Raw genomic sequence first — 15,484 nt, 5'->3', positions numbered from 1 at the left:
AAGCTGAAGCATAGTAATTTTCAGTTCATTTAAGCATTTGATATAACCTGCCCAAAGATTCATTTTAGAGCACCAATCTAAAGAGTTTGTGTTTTCATATCTGTAATATTCCATTTCTCTCATGTTAGAATTTTCAGTTGCTTTCCCATTCATCCTTCCATATAAGAGGATATTAGGAGGATATTAACAATAACTGCAAAGAAGTATCAGATAGCAATTTGCAGAAGAAACTATAAACACTGATTTTAAAATGATTGTCATTTAAAAAATATACCTTTTAAATAGCATTGAATCTTCCTCAACATATCCAAAAGGACTCCCAAATATTTTTGCTCCTCCTTGACATGCAATACTTCCTGTCGTCTCAGATCTAAAACTTTTTCTAATTTCAGTCCTTCAAGTAATTTATTTGGGAGTGACTGTTTTGTGCATTCTGTAATCAAAATTGGGAATCATTATTATTATTTTGCACCAGCAGATTAGAGGATTCATCAGACAATGCACAGTCAAAAATCTATAAGCAATATAAAACACTAAAACCCATCTAGACAGCAGATAAACAGATATAACATAAAATCATAATAGCAATAATCCTGAAGTTCTAAAATGCCTAAACACTAATAATGTGTAAAATTTAGTATTCTTAGGAAGGAGATTCTAGGGGACATTGGAATAATATGTCTTTTTCTAAACAAGGCCAATCTGAGGCCATCTCATAAACAGACTGTCTTCTGTTCCAACTTTTTGGGAACAATTTTTTTTGTTCCAATTTCCAGATTTTCTTTTCTTTCAAAATTAGCCTCCATCCCTGGCACAGCTGCATTACCATGGTCCAAAATGAGAACATCCTAGCATTCTATATAACAGTACATTCTGTACATATCTCTAAAATGTTTTTTAAGCTGCATGGAAAAAAGCGAACAGATCTTTCATGGCATGTAACATAATTTAAGTATCCTATGTGAGATGGCTCCATAGATAAGTTGGACCCACAAGGTTCTTTCTTCAGTCAGCATCTATCCTCAATGGGCAGGGGATCTTGTGAAAAGTCTCAATTTAAGACTTTATGGCGCTATTAAGTAAATACGGGAGGAATCATTCCTGCAAATAACTTGGTGTCAAATTGCTAAGGAATTTAAAAGTTATTACTCGGTTTCAAAATAGACTCTAGGCAGTGCAAAATGATAAAGCACTGTCATATCAAGATAAAAACAGTCAGCTACAATAAATAGTTTAGCTGTTTTGTGGAAGTAGCTGGCCTAGTTTTAAAGGCAACCCCTCATAGTAATCCCAATGGGAGATTGTTGGCTCAGCCCAAAGCTGGGTGGTTCAAAGCTGGTATAAATTAACCAATAATCATACAAATGTGGGTGGGCACATTTAAAAAACTTTGTTTCTGTACAGAGGCAAAGAATTTATACTCCGGGACTAACATCTCAAGGCAAACAGACTCCCTAAATTCAAATCACCACACACTTTAACTTTTGGCAGGCTTTCTTTTATTATCTCTAGGCAGATTTTACTAGCTCCCTCAGTAACTTAAAATTTTGCTTCTAGGAACTTCAACTTGTGGTACTATCTAGTTCAACAAGATGTATCAGTCCAGATAAAATTGCCCTAGTGGATTGAGTAAGCATCTGCATCTTGCTGATGCCTCAGCTGACACCCCCAAAACCACATTCAGTGGTTCATGATTTAAAAAAATGTGGGAATCAAGTAGAGGATCCAAAAACCCCAACATACATACAATATAGTATGGGGTACAAGAATAATACTCTGGGACATCTTGTTTGTTGCACGACCACCATGGACGGCTGGGAGACTTGCTCTCTCTCCCCCGTTCAATTTCGCATCGCTGGGAGGCCTGAAAAGGGCCAAAAGTCGCCCCAAAGAGGCGACCAGCAAGGAGAGGCTTTCGCTAGATCGCGGGAGAGCAGCAACTCTCCCGTTAGAGCTGGCGATCCCTCCAAACTGGCAGACGAAAGGACCGGCCATAGAAATATGGCTCGTCCCTAGGCTGCTAACAGCCGAAGTCACATTACCATCTGGCAACTTCAAAGCAGCATGGAAAAAACTGGGTGAAATCTGCCTCTCTTATATCCTAATTACTTAATTACCTGCATAAGCTGCTAAAGTACTTTCCCCCCTGTGGTGAGGGAAAGGAGATTTTTAGCCCTCCCTCCAGAAACAGTGGCAATCAACCACTCGGGAGTTTAAAACATTGGAAAAATACTGGTCTCCTAATTGGAATTCTATTTCCTAAAATTGGTGGATTATAAGATTTGTAACTTTCTATTCTCTCTCTCTCTCTCTCTCTCTCTCTCTCTCTCTCTCTCTCTCTATCTATCTATCTATCTATCTATCTATCTATCTATCTATCTATATATATATATATATATATATATATATATATATATATATATATTCTCTGATTTTTACTCTAATTACTACTGAATATTTGGGATTTTTTCCCCCTTAAAATAGAGGGAGGGAAAAAACTGAAAAGATCCAACTAACTCTGAGAGAATCTAGTACAGAGAAGAGCAACAAAGATGATTAGGGGATTGGAGGCTAAAACATATAAGGAATGGTTGCTGGAATTGGTTATGTCTAGTTTAACGAGGAGAAGGACGAGGGGGGACATGATAGCAGTGTTCCAATATCTCAGGGGCTGCCACAAAGAAGAGGGAGTCAAGCTATTCTCCAAAGCGCCTGAAGGCAGGACAAGAAGCAACGGATGGAAACTAATCAAGGAGAGAAGCAATCTAGAACTAAGGAGAAACTTCCTGACAGAACAATTAACCATGGAACAACCTGCCTCCAGAAGCGGTGAATGCTCCAACACTGGAAGTTTTTAAGAAGAGACTGGACAGCCATTTGTCCGAAATGGTGTAGGGTTTCCTGCCTGAGCAGGGGGTTGGACTAGATGATCTCCAAGGTCCCTTCCAACTTTATTATTATTATTATTGTTATTATTATTATTAACCAAATGCTATGACAGAAGACTTAGATACACAACAAATAAAGGCAATGGAAAACACAAAAAAGAAACTGATAGTAGAGAACAAGGAAAGAACTTTTCTTGTAAACCAGAAGGAATTTGATGATAAAAAAGAAAAACAGATGAAAGAGAAGATAAATACTTCGGGACAACTGCATCGAACTGGAAAAACAAAGAGATGACCTGCTAAATCAGCAAGTCCTCTTTAAAAAAACATCAACTGGACGCTCTTATCAACATCAAACAATAGCCACAACAATACAAGGAAATCTTTTTGATGATTTAAAAGCAAAGATACGAAAGATGACTTGGCAAAGAAAAAAAGCTAGAATAAGACTGAAAAGAATTGGGGTTCCGATCTACACACGAGATCTAAAATAGAATATATCCAAATGGATAGAATATGTATTCTAAACATAAGATATTGTAACGATTTGAGATAAAGAAAATTTTGGTTATATAAAATCTAGAAGTATAAATATTGAAATAAGAATATTATATTGTTTTATTAGTTTGTTAAGATAGATGGTAGAATTTATACATAAGGTGTGTATTTTAAATATTAGATTGTATGAGGAATTGTGATAAAGGAATTGTGCTTAATTTAAAAATTTGGAAAAAAATATTAAATGTTAAATTAAAATATTAAGGGAAAATTAATTATCAGGTCACTGATTGGCTAAAAGTTTGAATATTTAAAAATAACTAAGATTTGAATTTAAGACATTGTTATGAGTTGAGACAAAGGTTAAGTAAAACTTAGAAGTATAAATACTAATAATTAAATTTGTATATTGGTTTGTGATACAAATGTGACAGGTTTTTTGGGGGGGAAAGGAAGGAAGGAAATATAAAGAAGAAAAAAATATTATTATTAGCCCCAAATACAAGATAGGAGACTTAGAAATTGGGGTCATTTAATGATAAAGATTAAACGTTAAATTTAAATATCAATGGGAAATTAAAGTTAAGAAAAGCTTACTAGGTTATTGTCTAAAACAGTGGTTCTCAACCTTTTTAATGCCGCGACCCCCAACTGGTTGTAAGTCGAGGACTAAACAACCGGTCGTAAGTCGAAGACTAAACCGGTCATAAGTCAAGGACTATCCAACCGGTTGTAAGTCGAGGACTTTCCCTGCCCAGGAGTGCCGCGCATGCGTGGTGCCGCCCCCTACACCGGCCGAGGCATAGCTGGCAAGCGGCAGAGACGAAGCAGGCCGACCACCGGCTGAGCCACCAGCTGGCCCAACCCAAGAGAGGTAAGGCACCCGCCGGACCCCACGCGCGCCAGCAACCCTCCCTGCGCCCACTGGCCTCCCACCTCCCACCCCTGGCCCTCTTTTACTTACATTTTTAGTAGTTGCTCAGCAGGGAGGGGTGGAAACTTCCAGACAGCTTGCCTTTGCTGCAGACAACTTGCAGCACCGTTTGCAGAATGGGACTTTTGGAGGGCTCAGCAGGGCAGAGACAGCCTGGACAATTCCTATTGGCTTTTGAAAGCCAATAGAATTAGACTCTATTCAAGAGAGTCTATTCTATTGGCTTTCAAAATCCAATAGAATAAAAGGGAGTAGCACAGCTAAGGAAAAGGGGGAAAATGGCAGATTGCGTTGTTTGGCGACCCCCGTGAAATAGTCGTTCGACCCCAAATGGGGTCCCGACCCACAGGTTGAGAACCACTGGTCTAAACGATGGAATGTCAAATCAATTAAGATATGTATAGACTGAAGATTATTGATGAATACTAGAAGGGTATTTTCTAGTATTGATAGAATAAGAACTGTGCTGGACCAATATGTAACCATATTGCCAGAGCATATACTTGAGAACTGTGTTATTGTGTTTAGCATTTAATGTTGTTTCATTGAGAGAACTGTATATTAGAACGTTTAGCATTTAAAGGGTTAAATGCTGTTTCCTTAAGAGTTGGCTTATGGGTAATGTAGTTCAGTCATTAGTCTATGCTGTAGCTTATCTAGTCAGTGGGAGGAGTTAAAAGTTATTGCAGGACATCCTGTTACGTGCCTTTGTGCTTTTGTATTATCTCTCTGCATGGGTTCCAGCTGCATGGCTGGAAGCTCCGTGCGAAAGCATGTAACTTGTACGCAGGATGGAGAAATCTATTAATCTTTCACCTATGAAATGGATCCAGATTACCATTGCATTCTCAGATGAACCTCTGTTATAACCGTGAGTTATTGATTGAGGATACCTGTGAAATAAAGTAATCTTTCTTGATCTATTCATTGACTAAATATCTGCTTGTTCCACATGGAAAATCAACCCTCCAATCTGTGTGGGCAGGACAAAAACTGTGTTGGTCCGAATATGAGACAGTAGATATTATGGGGGAAAGAGAGGGAATTAAGTTATTGTAATACTTTGAGATTTGTATTGATGATATTCAAATGTAATGGAACTACTATGCTCAGCCGCCACACTACTTTTCAAATATGTAAATGTAATATTGGAAAATTAATAAAAAACATAGGGGAAAAAAAAGAATAATACTCTGGCATAGCTATCTGAAATGAAAGTAGAGCCATTCTAATACAACAAACTGATGAACTACTTAGCATCACAAGTTGAAGTTCATAGAAGCAAAAAAGTTTATGTTAAGCTAGGAAAATCTGTCTAGAGATAATAAAAGAAAGCTTGCAAAAAGATAAAGTGTGTGGTGATTTGAATTTAGTGAGATAATGTAGCTAATCAGGGTGTCAATCTTCTCATAAACAGGCACGAGGGAGGGAGGGAGGGAGGGAGGGAGGGAGGGAGGGAGGGAAGGAAGGAAGGAAGGATTGCATAGAAGTCTGAAAGCACGAAGTGAATTCCCCTCCCCCTTTTGTAGCCTGGACTGAAGTGCAAATAAATTATTGTATTAATGAAATCTTGTAGTAGAGAAGTATAGAGAACTAGTGGATTATCCATTTTGGATTTAATTCTCACTAACAGAGATGAAATGATAGAAGGTGTTGAAGTCACAGGAACCTCGGGAGGAAGTGATCATGTAGTATTGGAATTCAACATTATGGAAGCACAAGACTAGAACACAGTCAAACTAGAATCTTGGACTTTAAGAGAGCTAATTTCAATAAACTTAGAGAGGACTTGGGAAGGATCCCATAGATAAGAATCCTCAAGGGGAAAACAACTCAAGAAGCTTGGGAAATTTTGAAAAGTGAGATAATAAAAGCACAGTCTAGCACAATACCAACAAAGAGGAAAAATAACAGCTCTCAAAAGAAACCAGCATGGCTGTATAAAGAACTCTCTGATAAATTGAAAGGACAAGTATAGAAAGTGGAAAGAGGGGCACATAACTAAGTCAGAATATCAGCAAATAGCCCGAGCTTGCAATGATGCAGTGAGGAAAGCTAAGGCTCAAAATGAACTAAGGCTTGCGACCAAAGTCAAAAATAACAAAAAAAATTCTTTCAACATGTAAAAAACAAGAAAAAAATGAAGGAAATGATTGGTCCATTAGTGGGTGAAAGTGGCAAGAAGGTGACAAGCAACAGGGAGAAAGAAGAACTATTTAATTCGTTTTTTGCATCTGTCTTTACACAAAGGGAAAAAACAGACCAACTATCAAAAATAGTGCCATAAAAAACAGAACAGAAACACAAGTTAAGATAGGCAAGAAAATGGTAAGTGAGCACCTGTCCAGCCTAGACGAGTTCAAATCATCAGGACCAGATGGATTACACCCCAAGGTTCTTAAGGAACTGGCAGATGTGATTCAGAACCACTGAACTATATTTTTCAAAGATCCTGGAGCAATGGGGAACTACCAGAGGACTGGAAAAGAGCTAATATAGTTCCCATCTTCAAAAAAGGGGAAAACATAGATCCAGGAAATTACAGACCTATCAGCCTGACCTCAATACCTGGGAAGATTCTGGAAAAGATAATTAAACAACCAATCAGCGAACACCTAGAGCAGTGGTTCTCAGCCTTTCTAATGCCGTGACCCTTTAATACAGTTCCGCATGTTGTGGTGACCCCCAACCATAAAATTATTTTCGTTCCTACTTCATAACTGTAATTTTGCTATTGTTATGAATCATAATGTAAATATCTGATATCCAGGGTGTATTTTCATTGTTACAAATTGAACATAATTAAAGCATAGTGATTAATCACAAAAACAATATAGCAATGCTCGCTGGAGAAGCTTATTCTTCCTTGCTCAAAAATGTTGGGAGGGAGGGAAGGGGAGGGAGGGAGGGAAGGAAGATTGAAGGGGAAAGGAAGGAGATGGAGAAGGAAGGAGATTGAAGGGGAAAGGAAGGAAGGAAGGAGAAAGAGATTGAAGGGGAAGGGATGGAGATGGAGATGGAAGGAAGGAAGGAAGGAAGATTGAAGGGGAAAGGAAGGAGATTGAAGGGGAAAGGAAGGAAAGAAGATTGAAGGGGAAAGGAAGGAGATGGAGAAGGAAGGAGATTGAAGGGGAAAGGAAGGAAGGAAGGAAGGAAGGAAGGAAGGAAGGAAGGAAGGAAGGAAGGAAGGAGAGATTGAAGGGGAAGAGATGGAGATGGAAGGAAGGAAGGAAGATTGAAGGGGAAAGGAAGGAGATGGAGAAGGAAGGAGATTGAAGGGGAAGGAAGAAGGAAGAAAGGAAGGAAGGAAGGAAGGAAGGACGGAGAGATTGAAGGGGAAGGGATGGAGATGGAAGGAAGGAAGGAAGATTGAAGGGGAAAGGAAGGAGATTGAAGGGGAAAGGAAGGAAAGAAGATTGAAGGGGAAAGGAAGGAGATTGAAGGGGAAAGGAAGGAAGGAAGGAAGGAAGGAAGGAAGGAAGGAAGGAAGGAAGGAAGGAAGGAAGGAAGGAGACAGAGATTGAAGGGGAAGGGATGGAGATGGAAGGAAGGAAGATTGAAGGGGAAAGGAAGGAGATGGAGAAGGAAGGAGATTGAAGGGGAAAGGAAGGAAGGAAGGAAGGAAGGAAGGAAGGAAGGAAAGAAGGAAGGAGAGAGAGATTGAAGGGGAAGGGATGGGGAAAGAAGGAAGGAAGATTGAAGGGGAAAGGAAGGAGATGGAGAAGGAAGGAGATTGAAGGGGAAATGAAGGAAGGAAGGAGAGAAAGATTGAAGGGGGATGGAGATGGAGAAAGGAAGATTGAAGGGGAAAGGAAGGAAGATGAAGGGGAAAGGAAGGAGATGGAGAAGGAAAGAGATTGAAGGGGAAGGAAGGAAGGAAGGAAGGAAGGAAGGAAGGAAGGAAGGAAGGAAGGAAGGAAGGAGAGATTGAAGGGGAAGAGATGGAGATGGAAGGAAGGAAGGAAGGAAGATTGAAGGGGAAAGAAAGGAGATGGAGAAGGAAGGAGACTGAAGGGGGAAGGAAGAAGGAAGAAAGGAAGGAAGGAAGTACGGAGAGATTGAAGGGGAAGGATGGAGATGGAAGGAAGGCAGGGAAGATGAAGGGAAAAGAAAGAGATTGAAGGGAAAGGAAGGACAGACGATTGCAAGCGGGAAAGGAAGGAGGGGAAAGGAAGGAAGATGAAGGGGAAAGGAAGGAGATGGAGAAGGAAAGAGATTGAAGGGGAAGGAAGGAAGGAAGGAAGGAAGGAAGGAAGGAAGGAAGGAAGGAAGGAAGGAAGGAGAGATTGAAGGGGAAGAGATGGAGATGGAAGGAAGGAAGGAAGATTGAAGGGGAAAGGAAGGAGATGGAGAAGGAAGGAGATTGAAGGGGAAGGAAGAAGGAAGAAAGGAAGGAAGGAAGGAAGGAAGGACGGAGAGATTGAAGGGGAAGGGATGGAGATGGAAGGAAGGAAGGAAGATTGAAGGGGAAAGGAAGGAGATTGAAGGGGAAAGCCAAGGAAAGAAGATTGAAAGGGGAAAGGAAGGAGATGGAGAAGAAGGAGATGGAAGGGGAAAAGGAGGAAGAAGGAAGAAAGGAAGGAAGGAGGAAGGAAGGAAGGAAGGAAGGAAGGAAGGAAGGAAGGATAGAGAGAGAGAGAGATTGAAGGGGAAGGGATGGAGATGGAAGAAGGAAGGAAGAAAGATTGAAGGGGAAAGGAAGGAGATGGAGAAGGAAGGAGATTGAAGGGGAAAGGAAGGAAGGAGAAAGATTGAAAGGGAAGGGATGGAGATGGAAGGAAGATTGAAGGGGAAAGGAAGGAAGGAGAAAGATTGAAAGGGAAGGGATGGAGATGGAAGGAAGGAAGGAAGGAAGGAAGATTGAAGGGGAAAGGAAGGAGATGGAGAAGGAAGGAGATTGAAGGGGAAAGGAAGGAAGGAAGGAAGGAAGGAAGGAAGGAAGGAAGGAAGGAAGGAAGGAAGGAAGGAGAGAGAGATTGAAGGGGAAGGGATGGAGATGGAAGGAAGGAACGAAGTAAGATTGAAGGGGAAAGGAAGCAGATGGAGAAGGAAGGAGATTGAAGGGGAAAGGAAGGAAGGAGAGAAAGATTGAAGGGGAAGGGATGGAGATGGAGAAAGGAAGACTGAAGGGGAAAGGAGATGGAGAAGGAAGGAAGATGAAGGGGAAAGGAAGGAGATGGAGAAGGAAGGAGATTGAAGGGGGAAGGAAGGAAGGAAGGAAGGAAGGAAGGAAGGAAGGAAGGAAGGAAGGAAGGAGATTGAAGGGGAAGGGATGGAGATGGAGATGGAAGGAAGGAAGATTGAAGGGGAAAGGTAGAAGATTGAAGGGGAAAGGAAGGAGATGGACAAGAAAGGAGATTGAAGGGGGAAGGAAGGAAGGAAGGAAGGAAGGAAGGAAGGAAGGAAGGAAGGAAGGAAGGAAGGAAGGAAGGAAGGAAGGAAGGAAGGAGAGAGAAATTGAAGAAGGGAGGCGCTGCCAAGGACGCACAAGCACCTCCGCACAATTGCCCGGGGGGAGGCTCTGGCGGAAGCCTGGTGGAGAGCCAAGCAGCGGCACATCCGGGGCCTCGGAAGCTGCATGGAGGATCCGCGCGCCTCAGAGCCGCCGGCTGCCCTCTCACACCCGCCAATCTGGAGCCCTCCATCCTCATCCTGGCACCTCTTGCCCTCTCCCAGCCGCCCCCCTGGGACCTGCCCGCCCCTCCAGCCTCCTGAGCGCCATTGCAGCGGCAGGGTCGTGGGAGCCCCTTTCCATGCCGCGCAGCCCATCGCGCACAAGAGGGTGCAGCCAGAGCGCCAGCTCCCGCTCAGAAGGCGTTGCTTCTCCCCTCCTGGGGCATCGCCACCACCTCGCCCTCTTCCCTGCCCCATGGCCACTTCTGAGGCCCGGAGCCCGGCGAGCCAGGAAGGAATTATTCCTGCCTGGAAGCCCAACAGCCGCTCCGGGCACCAGAGGGCCAAGGCGGCCGATGACGAGGGAGGCTGGCTGGGCAGTGTGGGGGAGGCTCCCGCACGGCACGGAGGGCAGCCAGGGGCGTGGAGACTGGCTCGGCGCTGCAGCTCAGCTCAGCCGGCAGCAGCGAAGCAGCCCAGTGGCAGCACCAGCAGCAGCCCAGACCCGGCTCGGCTCAGACCGGCCGCTGAGCCAGCCCAGGGCGGCGGTGGGGGCACGCGCAATGGCGTGTAATGGCAGGAGCAAGCGCTGTCGGAGAAGGGCGCCCTGGAGGCGGAGGAGGAAGAGGAGGGCGGCAAAGTAGGGCGGTGGTGGTGGCTGGGTAGAGGAGCGATGTCTCGGTTTCTAAAGACCATCGGAAATATTTTTTTTCCGATGGTCTTAGGTAACCCCTGTGAAAGCGTCATTCGATCCCCAAAAGGGTCGTGACCCACAGGTTGAGAACCGCTGACCTAGAGGCAAACAAAGTCATTACTAAAAGCCAACATGGGTTTGTCAAAAACAGATCATGCCAGACAAATCTTATTGCATTCTTTGGCCAAGTGACAAAATTAGTGAATCAGAGGAATGCTGTGGACATAATTTACTTGGACTTCAGTAAGGCATTTGATAAAGTAGATCACAACCTACTACTTGATAAGATAGAAAAATGTGGGTTAGACAGCATCATCACCAGATGGATTCGTAGCTGGCTAACCGGCCATACTCAGCGCGTGATCCTCATTGGAACCGCATCTATATGGAGGGAAGTGTTTAGTGGGGTGCCCCAGGGCTCTGTTCTGGGCCCAGTGCTCATCAACATCTTTAGCAACGATTTGGATGAGGGGATAGATGGGGAACTCATCAAATTTGCAGACGATACCAAGCTGGCAGGAATAGCCAACACTCCAGAAGACAGGCTTAAGATACAGAAGGATCTGGACAGACTTGAACACTGGGCACTATCTAACAAAATGAAATTCAATGGTGAAAAAAGTAAGCGTCTACATTTAGGCAAGAAAAACCAAAATACAGGTATAGTATAGGGGGTACCTTGCTAAATAGTAGTAACTGTGAGAGGGATCTCGGAGTCCTAGTGGACAATCGCTTAAATATGAGCCAGCAGTGTGCTGCAGCTGCCAAAAAAAGCCAACACAGTGCTAGGCTGCATTAACAGAGAGATAGAATCAAGATCACGTGAAGTATTAATACCACTTTACAATGCCTTGGTAAGGCCACACTTGGAATACTGCATCTAGTTTTGGTCACCACGATGTAAAAAAGATGTTGAGACTCTAGAAAGAGTACAGAGAAGAGCAACAAAGATGATTAAGGGACTGGAGGCTAAAACAGATAAGGAAGGGCTGCTGAAATTAGGTATGTCTAGTTTAATGAAGAGAAGGATGAGGGGGGACATGATAGCAGTGTTCCAATATTTCAGGGTCTGTCACAAAGAAGAGGGAGTCAAGCTATTTTCCAAAGCGCCTGAAGACAGGACAAGATGCAACAGATGGAAACTAATCAAGGAGGGAAGCAACCTAGAACTAAGGAGAAACTTCCTGACAGTTAGAACAATTAATCAGTGGAACAACCTTCCTCCAGAAGCGGTGAATGCTCCAACACTGGAAGTTTTTAAGAAGAGACTGGACAGCCATTTGTCCGAAATGGTATAGAGTTTCCTACCTGAGCAGGGGGTTGGACTAGATGACCTCCAAGGTCCCTTCCAACTATTATTATTATTATCGATCATCGCACAGTCAGCCAGGTGTTCAGACTGGATTTGGCATTTTGTCTACCTAGCGAGTCCTTACCCAGGACCTGGGATAGGCAGATGTGGATGTTTGATGGCATTACAGGTATCGTCGCAGGATGGAAGCAGTTCCTAGCAAGGCCGCCTTTTGCAATTGACTAATAGCGAATTTGTCAATGCCAATGGTGTTCAAATGGTGCTCCAGTTGTTTTGGGATTGCACCCAAGGAACCTATCACTATGGTACTACCCTTGCTTGCTTTTGCCACAGTCTTTCTATTTCTATTTGTAGGTCTTTGTATTTTGTTATCTTCTCCAGTTCTTTCTCGTCTATTCTGCTGTCTCCAGGCACTGCCACATCCACTATCCAGACTTTTTTGTCTTTCTTATCGACAATTGTTAAGTCTGGGGTGTTATGTTGCAGGTGCTTGTCTGTTTGAATTCTGAAGTCCCAGAGCAGTTTAATTTTATCATTTTCTATGACTTTCTCTATTTTATGATCCCACCAGTTTTTGCTTACAGGCAAATGATATTTTTTGCAGATCTTCCAATGCACCATTGTTGCTACTTTGTCATGCCGCTGCTTGTAATCAGTCTGTGAAATCTTCTTGCAACAGCTTACCAGTGGTCCACTGTTTCTTCAGCTTTTTTGCATAGGCGGCACTTACTGTCTGTTGCTGTCTTCTCAATTTTGACTTTATATGCATTTGTCTTTAAGGCTTGGTCTTGTGCAGCCAGAATTAGTCCCCCGGTCTCTTTCTTCAATTTTCCTGCTCCTAGCCATTGCCAGGTCTTGTTAATATCTGCTTTCCCAGCTATTTTTTTAATGTATTGGCCATGTAGTGCTGGTTTTACCAGCCTCTATTTGTTCCTCAGTTGGTCTTTCTTGTAGGCCAGTTTGGTCTCTCCAGTAGTCAGTAAGCCTTCCATGACTATACTAATTTCAGTGGACTTCACATTGTTCTTAGATATTCTTCCAAGCCATTTTTTCTTCTTCAACCATATGTTGATGTACTTGTAGCATTCCACGCCCACCTATTGCCTTGGTAGATAAAAGTGGTCAATGTCACTGCGTGGATGAAGGGCATGATTCATTGTCATTATTTTTCTGGTCTGCCTATCCATTGCTTTTAGTTCTGCTTGAGTCCAGTCCACTATTCCAGCTGTGTACCTAATGACTGGGATTGCCCAGGTGTTGATTGCCTTTATGGTATTTCCTCCATTGAGTTTGGATTTTAAGATCTTCTTCACTCTCTTGATGTATTCACCTCTAATCTTTTTCTTGACTTCAGTGTGCTTGATGTTGTCAGCTTGAAGGATACCCAAGTATTTGTAGTACTCTTCCTCATCCAGACTCTTAATGTTATTTTCGTGGGGCATCTTGATTCCTTCAGTTTTCACTATTTTTCCTTGTTTGATAGTAAGTGTGGCACATTTGTCCAAGCCAAACTCCATAAAAATATCTTGGCTATATATACGGACAGTGTTGAGCAGCGATTCTATTTCAGATGATGTTTTTCCATACAGCTTCAGATCATCCATGTAAAGGAGATGGGATAGTCTGGCAGATGTTTTTGATGTTTGATAGCCATGTCCTGAGTTATTCAGTATTGTTGACAGAGGAAACAGTGCAATAACAAATAGTAATGGTGATAATGAATCTCCTTGAAATATTCCTCTCTTGATATTAACCTCTCCCAGCCTCTCACCATTGATCTGCAACTGTGTCTTCCATTGTGCCATCGATCTTTGCACAAATTTTCTGATGTTTCTACTGACTCCTGTTATTTCTAGGCACTTGATTATCCAGTCATGTGGCAGAGAGTCAAATGCCTTTTTGTAGTCAATCCATGCCACATTCAGGTTGGTCTTCCTTTTCTTGCAGTTTTCCAAGATCATTTTGTCTATTAGGAGTTGATCTTTTGTTCCTCTGCTATTGGGGCGGTTTCCTTTCTGCTCAGGTGGAAAGAGAGTGTTTTCAACTAGATGCTGTTGTACTGCATCAGCTACCACACCAGTTAGTAATTTGAAAGTTGTTGGTAAGCAAGTAATTGGCCTGTAGTTGCCTGGTATTGCCCCTTTTGCTGGATTTTTCATTATTAGGTAGGTTTTCCCAGTTGTTAGCCACTTTTCAATTTCTCCTCCTTGTAGTATATTGTTGAACTGCTTGGCAATGAGTGGGTGTATAACAGTTAGATATTTCAACCAAAACCCATGCAGTTCATCTTCACCTGGTGCTGACCAATTTTTGATTTTCTTTGCTCTTTTTTCTACCATTTTTGTTGTTATTACTAGTTCTTTCATTTCAACTTCTGTTTTATTTGCATCCACCTCTTTTAACCAAGCCGCATCCTTGTTGTATTTCTTTGGGTTATCCCATATCTGCTTCCAGAACTGCACTGTTTCTTCCTTGTCAGGTACTGACTGATTCCTTGCAGTTTCTCCATTGATGGATTGGTAGAAACGTTTCTGATTGGATTGAAATTGGAGGTTCTGCCTATAGTTTGCAATTCGAGCTTCATATCTACTGATTTTCCTGGCTATAGCTGTTATTTGTTGCTTTATTATTTCCAGTGCTTCCTTGATCTTCCTTGTTTCTAAGTGGTATTTCTTGATTAGGTATTCTTTGGTCTTCTTGTTCTTCAGCTTCTTTTCTTTCATCTGTTCTAGCTTGCTTGCATGTGATCTTAACTTGCTGATCTTATTTTCTAGTCTAACCTTCCATTTTCTGGTGCACTGTTTGTTTTTTTTCTTCTTTGTTGATTTTGCATCCCAGGTATTCTGTTATAACTGCAGCTGTGCTGTACATTAGTTGGTTTGTTTCTTGCAGTGAATTGGTGCTTATACTTGCTATTGCAGTATTTGCATCTTTTAATGCTTATGCTAGCTATTTCTTTGAAACAAGCTTCAATGCAGGCAGCCTTATTCTGTTGTTTTTGTGCTGTTCTAGATGCTCAGTTATTCTTTGTTTCAATTCTTTTATTTCTTCAGTTAGAGGGTTTTGTTCTTCCTGAGGAAGAGGTGCCTGGTTTCCAAATGAGAACAGTTGTATAGCTCTACTGGATTCTTTTACTGCCAACTCCCCCTGGTTTGCCTCTACATTCTGAATTACTTCTGGTAAGGCTTTGATTTCTTTGCCCTGGGTAAACCTTTGCAATTCGTCCAATTCTGTTTCTGTGAATACTTTATTTCGTATTATAAATTGGCATTGATCTGCTAGTCTCTGTTCTGTTATTTCTGATTCTGGATGTTGTTCTTTCCAGAATTGGTGCATTCGTTTTAGATATCCTCATCTTGTTGGACTTGATCTGTAGTAACAGATCATTATTTCTTTGTTTTCCATCACTGTGTATCTGTGATGGGTAAACACCTTTTCTTTCAGTAGTTCTGCAGCTGCTGGCCCTGGTTTCTCAGCCAACAGTCCTGAGTCCTGTAACCCATTTTTCACCAGATATCCAGGAACTCCAATATCTAGCGCAGACC

General features: G+C 42.2%; 1 pseudogene; it reads right to left on the bottom strand.

Annotated features, from left to right (window-relative positions):
- Positions 1 to 15,484, bottom strand: part of LOC120309126 — a 144,445-nt pseudogene that overhangs the window by 78,023 nt on the left and 50,938 nt on the right.

Source organism: Crotalus tigris, unplaced genomic scaffold, assembly GCF_016545835.1.
Source record: "Crotalus tigris isolate CLP2741 ecotype Arizona unplaced genomic scaffold, ASM1654583v1 scf7180000017551.9496454, whole genome shotgun sequence".
NCBI lineage: Eukaryota > Metazoa > Chordata > Lepidosauria > Squamata > Viperidae > Crotalus > Crotalus tigris.
The sequence above is the reverse complement of the archived record's forward strand: the minus strand, read 5'-3'. Positions and strand labels throughout refer to the sequence as shown.